The sequence below is a fragment of the Callorhinus ursinus genome, unplaced genomic scaffold (assembly GCF_003265705.2).
Source record: "Callorhinus ursinus isolate GAN/ISIS: 27379988/994484 unplaced genomic scaffold, GSC_fseal_2.0 scaffold3, whole genome shotgun sequence".
NCBI classification, from domain to species: domain Eukaryota; kingdom Metazoa; phylum Chordata; class Mammalia; order Carnivora; family Otariidae; genus Callorhinus; species Callorhinus ursinus.
Genome location: NW_027397065.1, coordinates 25,420,997 through 25,432,408, shown reverse-complemented (window position 1 = coordinate 25,432,408; position 11,412 = coordinate 25,420,997). Strand labels below are relative to the sequence as shown.

Sequence of the window (11,412 nt, the reverse complement as noted above, 5' to 3'; positions counted from 1 at the left end):
AAATTAATTACTGAGCATGGCAATACAAAATATTTCTCTGTTCCTTAGAAATGATTGAATTAAAGATGCATTTGGCTCAGGTCCAAAACTTGTTTCTTAAAAGAAGAAGGAAAGACCTGTGTATGTGCACTTTTAATATAAAAACAATAACGTCTCACAATTTCATATCAGTATCAATGAAGAAAAGATGAATTAGTAAAAGAAGGACAGCTGGGTAGCCAGTTGAGGGGAGGAAACAATAACAGCCCCTCCTCACAGCTCACCCCCACATAAATTCGAGCTGCAATAAATTGTATTTTTTCTTTATTTTTAAAAAGATGAATATTGGGAGAAAATAATAGGTGATTATTTTTCAAATAGTCAATTGGCAAACTTTCTAAATGACAGAAAAGTCAAAAACCATGTATGGAAAGACTAATCAATTTGACCATATAAAATTTAAATTTCTATATGCAAATAAAAAAGGGAAAACATAGTAATCAAAATTGGAAGAAATATCACAAACTGGAAAAAATTACATTTTAACATGATAAAGACAATGAGTCACTTTATTGTAAAAAAGTTCTTAGCAATGAGTAAGGGTGTATCAGTAGAAATATAAGCAAAGAACATGAAGAGGCAAGTTGTAAAAAAAGAAATGCAAGTGGATAATAGTTATATGAAAAAATGTCTGCCCTCCAGTAATTGAAGAAAGGAAAACTTAACATCTTTCCCCATTTAAATGACAATGTTTAAAAGGGAAAATGTACATTGTCATGCAATGTGAGAAGAAAGTAGCTGTCATTCATTTCTAGAGTGGCATAAAATATAACAACTTTTTCTTGGAGGACTCTTTAGCGATATTTCTAAAAAACTGTAAAAATGGTTATCTTTTGAGTTCTAAATCTTAGGAAACAAATATAGGGTATATATATTGACTTATGCACATGTTCATGACATAATCGCTCATAACAGGAAAAATTGTCAGGATACTAAATATCAAGTAATTATCCATTAATTATTAATTAAAACGATTCGTCTATATCGTCCTTTAAGCAAAGTATGTTTATGGAGAACCTACCCTCTGTACAGTTAATGTTCTAAGCAGTGAAGTTAGAATGATAAATGAGCCAAAGTCCTTGCATTGTTAGAACTCATGTTCTAGTTAGATGACTAATAGAGAAATAAATCATGTCAAATAATGAAACAAACATATAATGTCAAATAATGATACATATTATATATTTAATAAAATCGAGTCAGTGATAGAGGCACTGTTTTTTAGATTGGTTGGTCAAGGATGTCCTCTTTGAGGAAGAGATCTTTAAACAGACTTAAATGAAGTGAAGGAAAGAGCCTTGTGTGAATAACTGGAAGAAAAATTTTCAAGGCAGGATTAAGTGTAAAGTCCTGAATACAAGCTAGGTAGTTAGTGAGCAAGGGCTCACTGAGAGCTGAAATAGGATAGGGGAAAGATTTGGCAGGATTTTGTCGGGGATGGACAAGAATTTAGATCTTTTAAGAGGAGAAGAATGAGGTGACCCTATGATGTTTTTGAAGGACGAGCGTGACTTCTGTACGGGGCAAAGGTGGAAGCCTCCTCTACTGAGTAGACCACTGTAAGCAGCTCAGACAGGAGACAGTAGAGTAGTGTCTCCTAATCTATGGTTTCTCTTTCCCAGGCTTTCAGTTTCCTTTGCTTTTCAGTTTCCCACAGTAAACTGCAGGCCAGAAGATCCTCCTGAAGTGTAGTCAGAAGACCAATAAGCAGCCTGATGCTTCTTCATAATGCCTATGTGATTTATCTCACTTTATCTCATCATGTAGGCATTTTATCACCTCACATCCTCACAAGAAGAAGGGTGAGTACTGGACAGTAAGATATTGTGAGAGAGAGAGAGAGACCACATTCACAAAACTTTTATTATAGTATATTGTTATAATTGTTCTGTTTTTTTTATTATTATTGTTAATCTCTTGCTGTGCTTAATTTATAAATTAAACTTTATCATAAGAATGTATGTATAGGGAGAAAACAGTATATATGGGGTTTGGCACTATCACAGTTTCAGGCATCCACTGGGGAGTCTGGGTCTCTCATGAAGTTGCTGTCAAGACTTCAATTTGAGGTGCAGTTATTTTAGACTTAATGGGTTTGACTGGGACTGGAGGATTCACTTCCAAGATAACTCACTCAGCTAATTGTGGAAAGAATGCCCCCTCTTCTTGATGATTTGCTGTCAGGAGGTCTTAATTCCTTGCCACATAGAGCTCTCCATAGAACTTTTTTTTTTTTTTTTTTTTTTTGAGAGAGAGAGAGCCTGAGCATGTGAGCAGGAGGGAGGGTAGGGGACAGGAAGGCAGAAGGGGAGAGGGAGAGAGAGAATCTTGAGCAGACTCTACACGCAGCACAGAGGCTGACTCGGGGCTCACTCACAGAACCCTGAGATCATGACCTGAGCCAAAATCAAGAGTCAGACGCTTGACCACCTAAGCCACCTAGGCTCCCCTCTCCATAGAACTCTTGAGTGTCCTCCTAACATGACAGGTGACTTCTACCCTGAGCAAATGATTCGAGAGACAGCAAAGAGGATCCTACACTGTCTTTATGACATAATTCCACCTCATCACTTCCGTCATATTCTAATCTCTAGAAGTGAGTCAGTAAATCCAAGCCCACACTAAGTGGAAAGAATTTGGCTCCATCTTCTGAAGGGAGGGTTATTGAACAATTTGTGTTCATATTTTTAAATAACCACAATTAAACTATTACATAACAATGAGTTGATAGAGGATATTGAAGGCATCAAAGATTCAAAATTAGGAAAAATTTCACAAAATTGTATTATTAATAGAAAGATATGGATTCATTTCTTTTTACCTTTTCCCTTAGTAAATAGATTTGAAGAATTGATTTGCTTTGGAAAAAATCATATGATAGAAATATTTATAATCATGAGATAGTTTAGTAAATATTTTTAAAAGTCCAGTCATTATTCAATTAGACTTGAAATACAAGTGAAGAATAGCAGATTATTTTGACAGTCTTCAATAATTGCACAAAATGATATGACTTGCTTAATTAAAGTATAAAAGAAGCAGGTCATTCATTTATATTAATATTTTACTCAGAAATTCATACACTAAATTTAGCTCATCAGATAAAACAATCATCTACATTATACAGGAATTCACCCAGCAATATTTATTAAGCACTACTATGTGCAAGTCACCCTGTTAGGTATTATGATGCAGTTACATATTTTCTCAAGGATGAAATTTGAAGATATTGAAATTATTTATTTCAAATGTATATGTGGGCCAAGAAAAATTTTTCACCATGTTTTAATATGTATTAAACCACACCCTCATAGCCTTGCTTCTTTTTCATAATTTTCTTGGCTAATCTGCCCAGTATTCTTCCAAATGAACTTTATTTTAGTTTTTTAAAGATTTTATTTATTTATTTGACAGAGAGAGAGACAGCGACAGAGGGAACACAAGCAGGGGGAGTGGGAGAGGGAGAAGCAGGCTTCCCACCGAGCAGGGAGCCCGATGCGGGGCTCGATCCCAGGGTCCTGGGATCATGACCTGAGCTGAAGGCAGACGCTTAACGACTGAGCCACCCAGGCGCCCCCCAATTGAACTTTAAAAAAACATTTCAGTCTTCACTCTCATTCTTCTAAAACACACACACACACACACACACGCACACACACACACACACACGCGCGCGCGCACACACACACACACACACCCTCTTTGGGATTTGAGATGTATTCACATGTAATTTATATGGTAACTTTAAGAGGTTGGATTTTTAAATATTCTATGAAATATTTCCTTTAGTGAGTCATGGTTTTCTACTTGCTAAGGCCTATATTTATGTCACTAAGTGTTCTCTTCCAAAACCATGTTATATATCTCTATTTTTTGAGATCCATCATTTAGTGTATGGTATGAATTGAGGATCTAACTAAATTCCTCTACCCGACAATAGTGTAACATCTTTATTTTACACTTCTTTATGAAAATTGAGAACTTCCCCCACTCCTTTCTCACACTTCTCTACTTGACCCTAGATTACAAAAGCTATGAACATATCTCTTTCAAAATTTTTGTTGTCATTTCATTTTGTGGCCAAGGGAAAATTAATTGTTTAGGTGTATCTGGTTTCAGAGCTTAACATCAATTCTTCCCAGTCACAACTTCTGTATTTTTGAGTTCTTAACTTTGACTGTCTAAGTGATGTGCTCTTTGAGTGGTTTGAGTAGTTTCATATTAAAGCATAGGAGGAGTAGGAGAAGAATTTGTAGATTCTCCCTTATATAAACATGTCCTTTTGCTGTCTTCCCTATAGAATTCATGACTAGCTCCTTTTTTTCTGAAGGCTCTACAGAATAAACTGATTTTTAAATTTGAAGAATTTTTTTATCTAACATTGTATTTTGTTGTTAGTAATGTGTTTAACAGTTTGTATTTTAATGTTTCTAGTATTTTTCCTAGATCTCAGGAAATAAAAAAAAATCCACCAAGTTGTTTTTATGTGCTGCTGTCTTTCCATATTAATTTTATTTGGAATATAGTAAACACTCCTTTTTTTTTCTCTTATTTCACCCATGCCCCCCCCTCCCCCCCCCCCCCCCCCCGGTAGCCATCAGTTTATTCTCTATATTTAAGAGTCTATTTTTTTGTCTCTTTTCTCCTTTGTTCATTTGTTTTGTTTCTTAAATTCCACATATGAGTGAAATCACATGGTTTTTGTCTTTCTCTGGTTTATTTCATTTAGCATTATAATGTCTAGATCTATCTATATTGTTGCAAATGGCAAGATCTCATTCTTTTTTATGGCTGAGTAGTATTCCATTATATACAAATAATGTGATATACATATATCACATCTTCTTTATCCACTCATTTATTGATGGACACTTGGTCTGCTTCCATATTTTGGCTATTATAAATAATGCTACAATGAACATAGGGGTGCAGATAACTTTTCAAATTGGTGTTTTCATATTCTTTGGGTAAATACGCACTAATGGAATTACTGGATCATAGGGTAGTATTACGTTTAATTTTTTGAGGAACATCCATATTATTTTCCACAGTGGCTGCACCAGTTTGCACTCCCACTGACAGCGCACAAGGGTTCCTTTCTCTCCCCATCCTTGCCAACACCACTTGTTTCTTGTGTTCTTGAGCTTAGCCATTCTGACAGGTGTGAGTTGATATCTCATTGTGGTTTTGATTTGCATTTCCGTGATGATGAGTGATGTTCAGCATCTTTCATGTTTCTGTTGGCCATCTGGTTGTCTTCTTTGGAAAAATGTCTATTCATATCTTTTGCTGATTTTTAATTGGATTTTTTGGTTTTGGATGTTGAGTTAAGTTCTTTATATATTTTTGGATACTAACCCTTTATCAGATGTGTCATTTGCATATATCTTCTCCCATTTATAGATTATCTTTTTGTTGTTGTTGATTGTTTCCTTCGCTGTGCAGAAGGTTTTTATTTTGATGAAGTCTCAACAGTTTATTTTTGCTTTTGTTTCCTTGTCTCATATCTAAAAAAAATGTTGCTATGGCTGGAATATGGTAAGTACTCTTGATTTGCTGTCTCAAATTTTTTTTTTTTATCAAAGAGGTTTTTCCCCTGCTATTCTTTATTATTATTTATATCTTCGTTCTCCCTTTTTGGAACACATTCTATGTGGGTTGGCACCCTAAGATTTGCTTTCTAAGATATATCTTTTATAGTGTTTCTCAATTTCACTTTTATTCTTAGTCTCAACTCACTGATCTACTAGGAGGAATGTGTTTCAGAAAAGCCTGTGATCTGATACTATTTCTGTTTTTTTAAACTTTATCATTTTTTAGAATTAAATAACTATTTTTTAAAAAAGAATATTATTATTTTTAGCATTCATAGCAAAATTAACAGGAAGGTACAGAGATCTCCCATATACTCCCTGACCCCACACTTGCATAGCCTCCCTGATTATCAACATCCTCAATGAGAGTAGTCATTTGTTACAGTTGATAGACTTCCACTAACACATCATAATCACCCAAAGTCTGTAGTTTATATTAAAGTTCATTCTTGGTGTGGTACATTCTGTGGGTTTGGGCCAATAATTTCTGTTTTAAATATCAAAATATACTAAAAAATCAAAAGACTTATTTGGAGCTTATTATGAACAGAAATAATTCAGGATTGATGTATTTCAGGTTTACATCAGTTAAATTCTCTTTTGAAATTCTTAATTTTTTAAGGCAGGTATTTCACCACGACAATACCTGCATATTAGCTTTGAATTTGATCAGAATTGCTCTTCCATATTGTTTCCATTGTTCCATATGTTTCCTTGAAACATTTGTGAACATTTGTAGAATATTTGAAGTTCCTCACCCATTGGTAGGTAGGAATTTTATAGGGATTTAAATTAATTTTATTGGATCCTATCTTTAAAAATTAGGCATTCTTGGGGCACTTGGGTGGCTCAGTCAGTTAGGCATCTGCCTTAGGCTCAGGTCATGGTCCTGGGGTCCTGGGACCTAGCCCCACATCTAAGCCCCACATTGGGCTCCCTGCTTAGCAGGGAGCCTGCTTCTCCCTTTCCCCTCTGCCTGCCACTCCCCCTGCTGTGCTCTCTCTCTCTGTCAAATGAATAAATAAAATATTAAAAAAAATTAGGCATTCTTTTGTGTTTAAATTCTCCCTCTTGTGCTTAGTACATGCAGAACACCGTGGATGCTTCGTTTACTCACTATCCTAACTGCAGAGGACATTGGCAGGTTTAGATATTCTATGTAAAAGAAGACATATCTACCCTTATACAGCAATCATGTTTTTATTTTATTTTTATTTTATTTTATTTTTTAATTTAGATTGGGGGCGGGCAAAGTTTTGGAGGAGGCATTTAAACGTTGAGGAGCCACTAAAGCACTGCCCAGCCTCTTCTCGTCGGAGCTACTGGCTGCATAACCAATGTTTGTACAGTGTTTAAAACGAATCATTACTATGTGTTTTGTGATCGTATTTTAAAGCTAATAAGGGTCTTTTCACACATCATTGCATCTATTTGTGGAAACCGAACACAGACGTAGTGAAGAAGGGGGAGGGAATGTGGAATTGCATTTACAGGTCCTGATTGGCTAAGCCCAGCCGCTGGAAGAGCAACCTTCGGGCTCTTAAAGTGACTCCGACGGCGTCCTTAGCAACCAGCCTCATTCCCCAGCGACCTCGAGAATCTTGGTGAGTCCCTCTTCGGCGGATTTGAGAGCTCAGGCTGCCACATCCACCATGGGGGCGGCCGGGAGCCCCACAAAGACCCACAAATGGGAGCGCTGAGCCTCGTTCTAGGAGTCCATAGCTCTGGCTGTTGGAAGGAGCCTCTACCCCTCGGGCCCTAGCCCAGGCCCACCGTCCCCGGCCCTCCGAAGAATCTTAGCAGTCCAGTGTGGAAACTCCGGCGAGGACAGAGAGGGAGAAGGTGGCAAATGGCCTTTTTTCTGGGGAGACTAAAGGAGGTGTGGTAATTTTCTTATTGCTCCCAATGGGGAAACTCATTATTTGAGTTTGGATTGCTTGTCCTCCCGGCAACCTTTAAATCAGAACCCTCCTTGCCTTGCTGGACAGTCTTCAAGTCTTTCCATAGTTGGTGAAATTGCACTCCCCACTCCCGTCACCCGCCCCCGTCACCGCCCCTCCCCCTCCCCCCCCCCGTCTTTTGTGTACGCAGACTCTTTTGTACTTCAAAAGAGAAAGTTCCGAAGTTTGGGGAAGTGTGTGGTTGTGTGTGTGTTTGGGGGGGGGGGCGGAGTATCTTGAGGATTTGAAATAAAAAGATTTTTTAAAGGCAATCTTGAGATAAAGGTATAAGCTATTGATTAGGAAAAAAATCTCTGTGTTGAGTGGGGAGGGTAAGGTGATGGTAGGATCACCTTATTTACCTTATCTCAGCAATATGTCTGAATGGATTCTTTTTGGTGGTCTTTGATCATATTGTTATTTTTTTAAAGATTGATTGATTGATTGATTGATTATTTATTTATTTATTTATGCATGAGAGAGAGCGCGCATTTGTGAGTGAGGGAGGGGCAGAGGAGAATCTCCAAGCTGACTCCCTGCTGAGTGCAAAGACCCATGGCTACTCCTCCCTGCCCCCAGATCTCACCATCCCGAGATACATGACCAGCTGAAACCAAGAGTCAGCAGCTCAACCGACTGAGCCACTCAGGTGCCCCTGATCAAATTATCTTTTGATCTTTAAGGTTATAGTCTAAATCTTGCATTCTTTAATCATGTTAACTACCCAAAGGCTTGATATAATTTTAATATTGTCTAGTTCTCAGAAATCGTCTTTTAAAGTGTACTTTTCTGACATTGTTTTAATCAGAGCTTAAAAAAATACACTAGGGCTTAATGTTAAAAACTCTCTCTTTTTTTTGTTTGTTTGTTTGTTTTAATTTGGGTCTACGCCAGGTTGTGGATGAACTGCCAAGCACTCAGCTTGCTGGAGCTGTTTTAAGAGCTGAAACGTATCTCTCCAATGTGTAAACATTTTTTGTTTTGCTGCCCCATATAAGTCTTTAGATTCAAGGTGAGTACCAGATTTTTATTTCAGTAAGAACTTTTCTGTGTGAACCCTTATGATCTTGATGACTAATGTTCTTTTCTTATTGAACATCTGATTCATTATCAGAACCATTCATTAACGTGATTAATTTGGTAAGTTGAAGTTCATTGTCCATCCAGAGCTTCCAGTAAAGGGCATGGTCCTAAGTGCTTAGTAAATAGTTTAGTGCTATCAATTAGAATTTCCCAAAATGTGTCATGCATGTGACTCTAAGAGATAGTGTTCTAAACGTTTCTCCTGGTCAAGCATAGGAAAAATTATACATTGTACTGCTGCTTAGGGAGATGTGCAGTGCACAGGAACATATTAACCACTCCTAGAGATCTCAGGGTATGCAAATCTATTTAATTTTGTTTAGTGCAGTATTTCCCAAACTTATTTCACAACAAAAAGCTTTTAGGAGGTAATTACATCCCAAGAATCTGTATTCCACAAAACATATTTGGGAATTATTATTCAAAACTAAAAACTGTACTCTTTATTTTTACTTGTATTTCCATAAAAACAACTAGATTAGTTTTTTCAATGTAAAACAATCTCTATTTGTAGATGTCATGATGGTGTATACAGAAAATGCCAAAGAATTCACTAACAGACTATTAGGTCTAATAAAAAAGTTCAGCAAAGTTGCAGTATACAAGATCAATATACAAAAATCATATGCAAGAGAATGAAGTTGGAACCCTATCTCACACTATATACATAAATTAACTCAAATAGATCAAAGACCTAAATGTAAGAGTTAAGACTATAAAAACCCTTAGAAGAAAACATAGGCATAAATCTCTGTGACTCTGATTTAGGAAATGGTCTCTTGGATATGACAATAAAAGCACATACAATCAAAGAAATAACAGACCCAATGTGTCATCAAAATTATAAACCTTAGTGCTTCAAAGGACACCATACAAAAAGTGAAAAGACAATGCACAGAATGGGAGAAAATTTGGGGGAATCATACATTTGATAAAGGATTTGTATCTAAAAGATATAAAAAATAATAACTCATTAATAAGAGACAACCCAATTAAAAGTGGCAAAGGATTTGAATACACATTTCTTCAAAGGAGATATACAAATGGCCAGTAAGCAGATGAAAAGATGCTCAGTATCATTACCCCTCCGGAAAATTCAAATAAAACCTTTTTATACCCGTTTAGATATTTGTAATTAAAAAGACAAGTTTTGGGGTGCCTGGCTGGCTCAGTCAGAAAAGCATACAACTCTTGATCTTGGGGTTGTGAGTTCGAGCCCCACATTGGGTGTGGTAAAGATTACTTAAATAAATAAATTAAAAAAAAAAGACAAGTGTTGGTGAGTATGTGGAGAAATTAGAGTCCTTACCTATTGCTGGTGAAAATATAAAATAGTGCAGCCCTTTGGAAAACAATCTGACAGTTCCTCAAATGGTTTCCACATGATCCAGTAATTTCACTCCTTGTATATACTCAAGAGAATTAGAAATATACGTCCCAAGCATTTTTATGTTCATTTATTTAATGAACAACACAAACAGCAGTTACCACAGACACGGTTTTTGTCAAAGAGCTTTACTTATTTCATTGTCCTAACCACCTTTAAGGATAGGTACTGTCACTGCCACAGATGAGAACAATGAGGTTGAAACCTGTCAGTGGCAGGTTCAGATTTCAAATTCAGGCAGTCTGGACCTGGAGTCCAAAATGTAATCACACCATACCTTACTATATGATAAGGAAAAAACAATCACAATACAGGGAATTCAGAGTGACCAGGTCGGGGTATGTGCCAGTCAAGTTCAAGGTCGAATGTCATGCTGGGAGTCCATTTATCTCAGAGATGTAGATAGCATATAGGCATAGAGAAGGGTATAGATGCAAATGTGGGTATAGATATACAGATCTCTAAGAACGAGAAGCTCGGATTTGAGGTATTCCTATATTTAGTCTTTGTTTTTTTCTGATAACAAAACAGGATGAGGACTAATGATCTGATTCAGAAGTGTTTTCCCCTGCAAAGGACAAAATCCCGCAAAAAGGAAAAACAACATTAAAACAATAATTATACCAACAATGAATACAAGCATTCCATCAAACTTCACAAGTACCAAACACATCCTACCAAATGTCTGGGGGGCTTTAAACTACATGACAGATAATAAATTTCTAGAACATGATATACTCACTTTTGAGTATTCAGTGAAATTAAAGCAAGAGATTTTTCTTTTGTGCCTTTCCAACTTCCTCAGAAGCTATGAAACGTTATTGTTCTTAACCTGTCTTTCAGTTAAATCTAATCTAGACTCTATCTTTACATTTTTGTTTAAAACACTTTCTACTTCTTCACTGAATTCTAGGAATGTGGGCCTGACTTTCCGTAGTTAACACCCTTATATTACATTAAAAAAAATGGACCCAATGAATTAAACATCAATAGAATGAAAATAAAGACAACCAATGAATATATTCATTTGTCATGGTAAACATTCTGACTACCAATTAGATGAATTCAAGAAGTTGGTGGTGCTGCCAGCTTTTAGTTTGGAGATTACAGTACTCTCTTCCCTATTGATGTGAGAAGACTGTTGAAATGTTAACTGTAATGCTGTGAAAATGGGACACTATTGAAATATGAAGCAAACCCAAAACCATTAAACTGCCTTGCCATTTCATTTTACACATTAGGTAAGGGGCTGTCTAATTAAAAGCTGTGGCTCAGCCAGTTGAGCATCGGACTCTTGATTTCAGCCCAGATCATGATCTGGGAGTTGTGAGATGGATCCCTGTGTCTGGCTCCAGGCTGGGCCATAAGA

General features: G+C 36.6%; 1 protein-coding gene across 10 annotated transcripts in view; it reads left to right on the top strand.

The window, feature by feature from the left end:
* Nucleotides 1–11,412, top strand: part of TMEM232 (transmembrane protein 232) — a 250,075-nt gene that overhangs the window by 931 nt on the left and 237,732 nt on the right. For 5 of the 10 annotated variants that reach the window (XM_073889056.1, XM_073889051.1, XM_073889047.1 and 2 more), the window contains exons 1-2: nucleotides 7,252–7,512; nucleotides 8,468–8,585. The gene's annotated coding sequence lies outside the window, so the exon portion shown is untranslated. The other 5 variants (XM_073889034.1, XM_073889030.1, XM_073889039.1 and 2 more) reach the window with 5 other exon arrangements.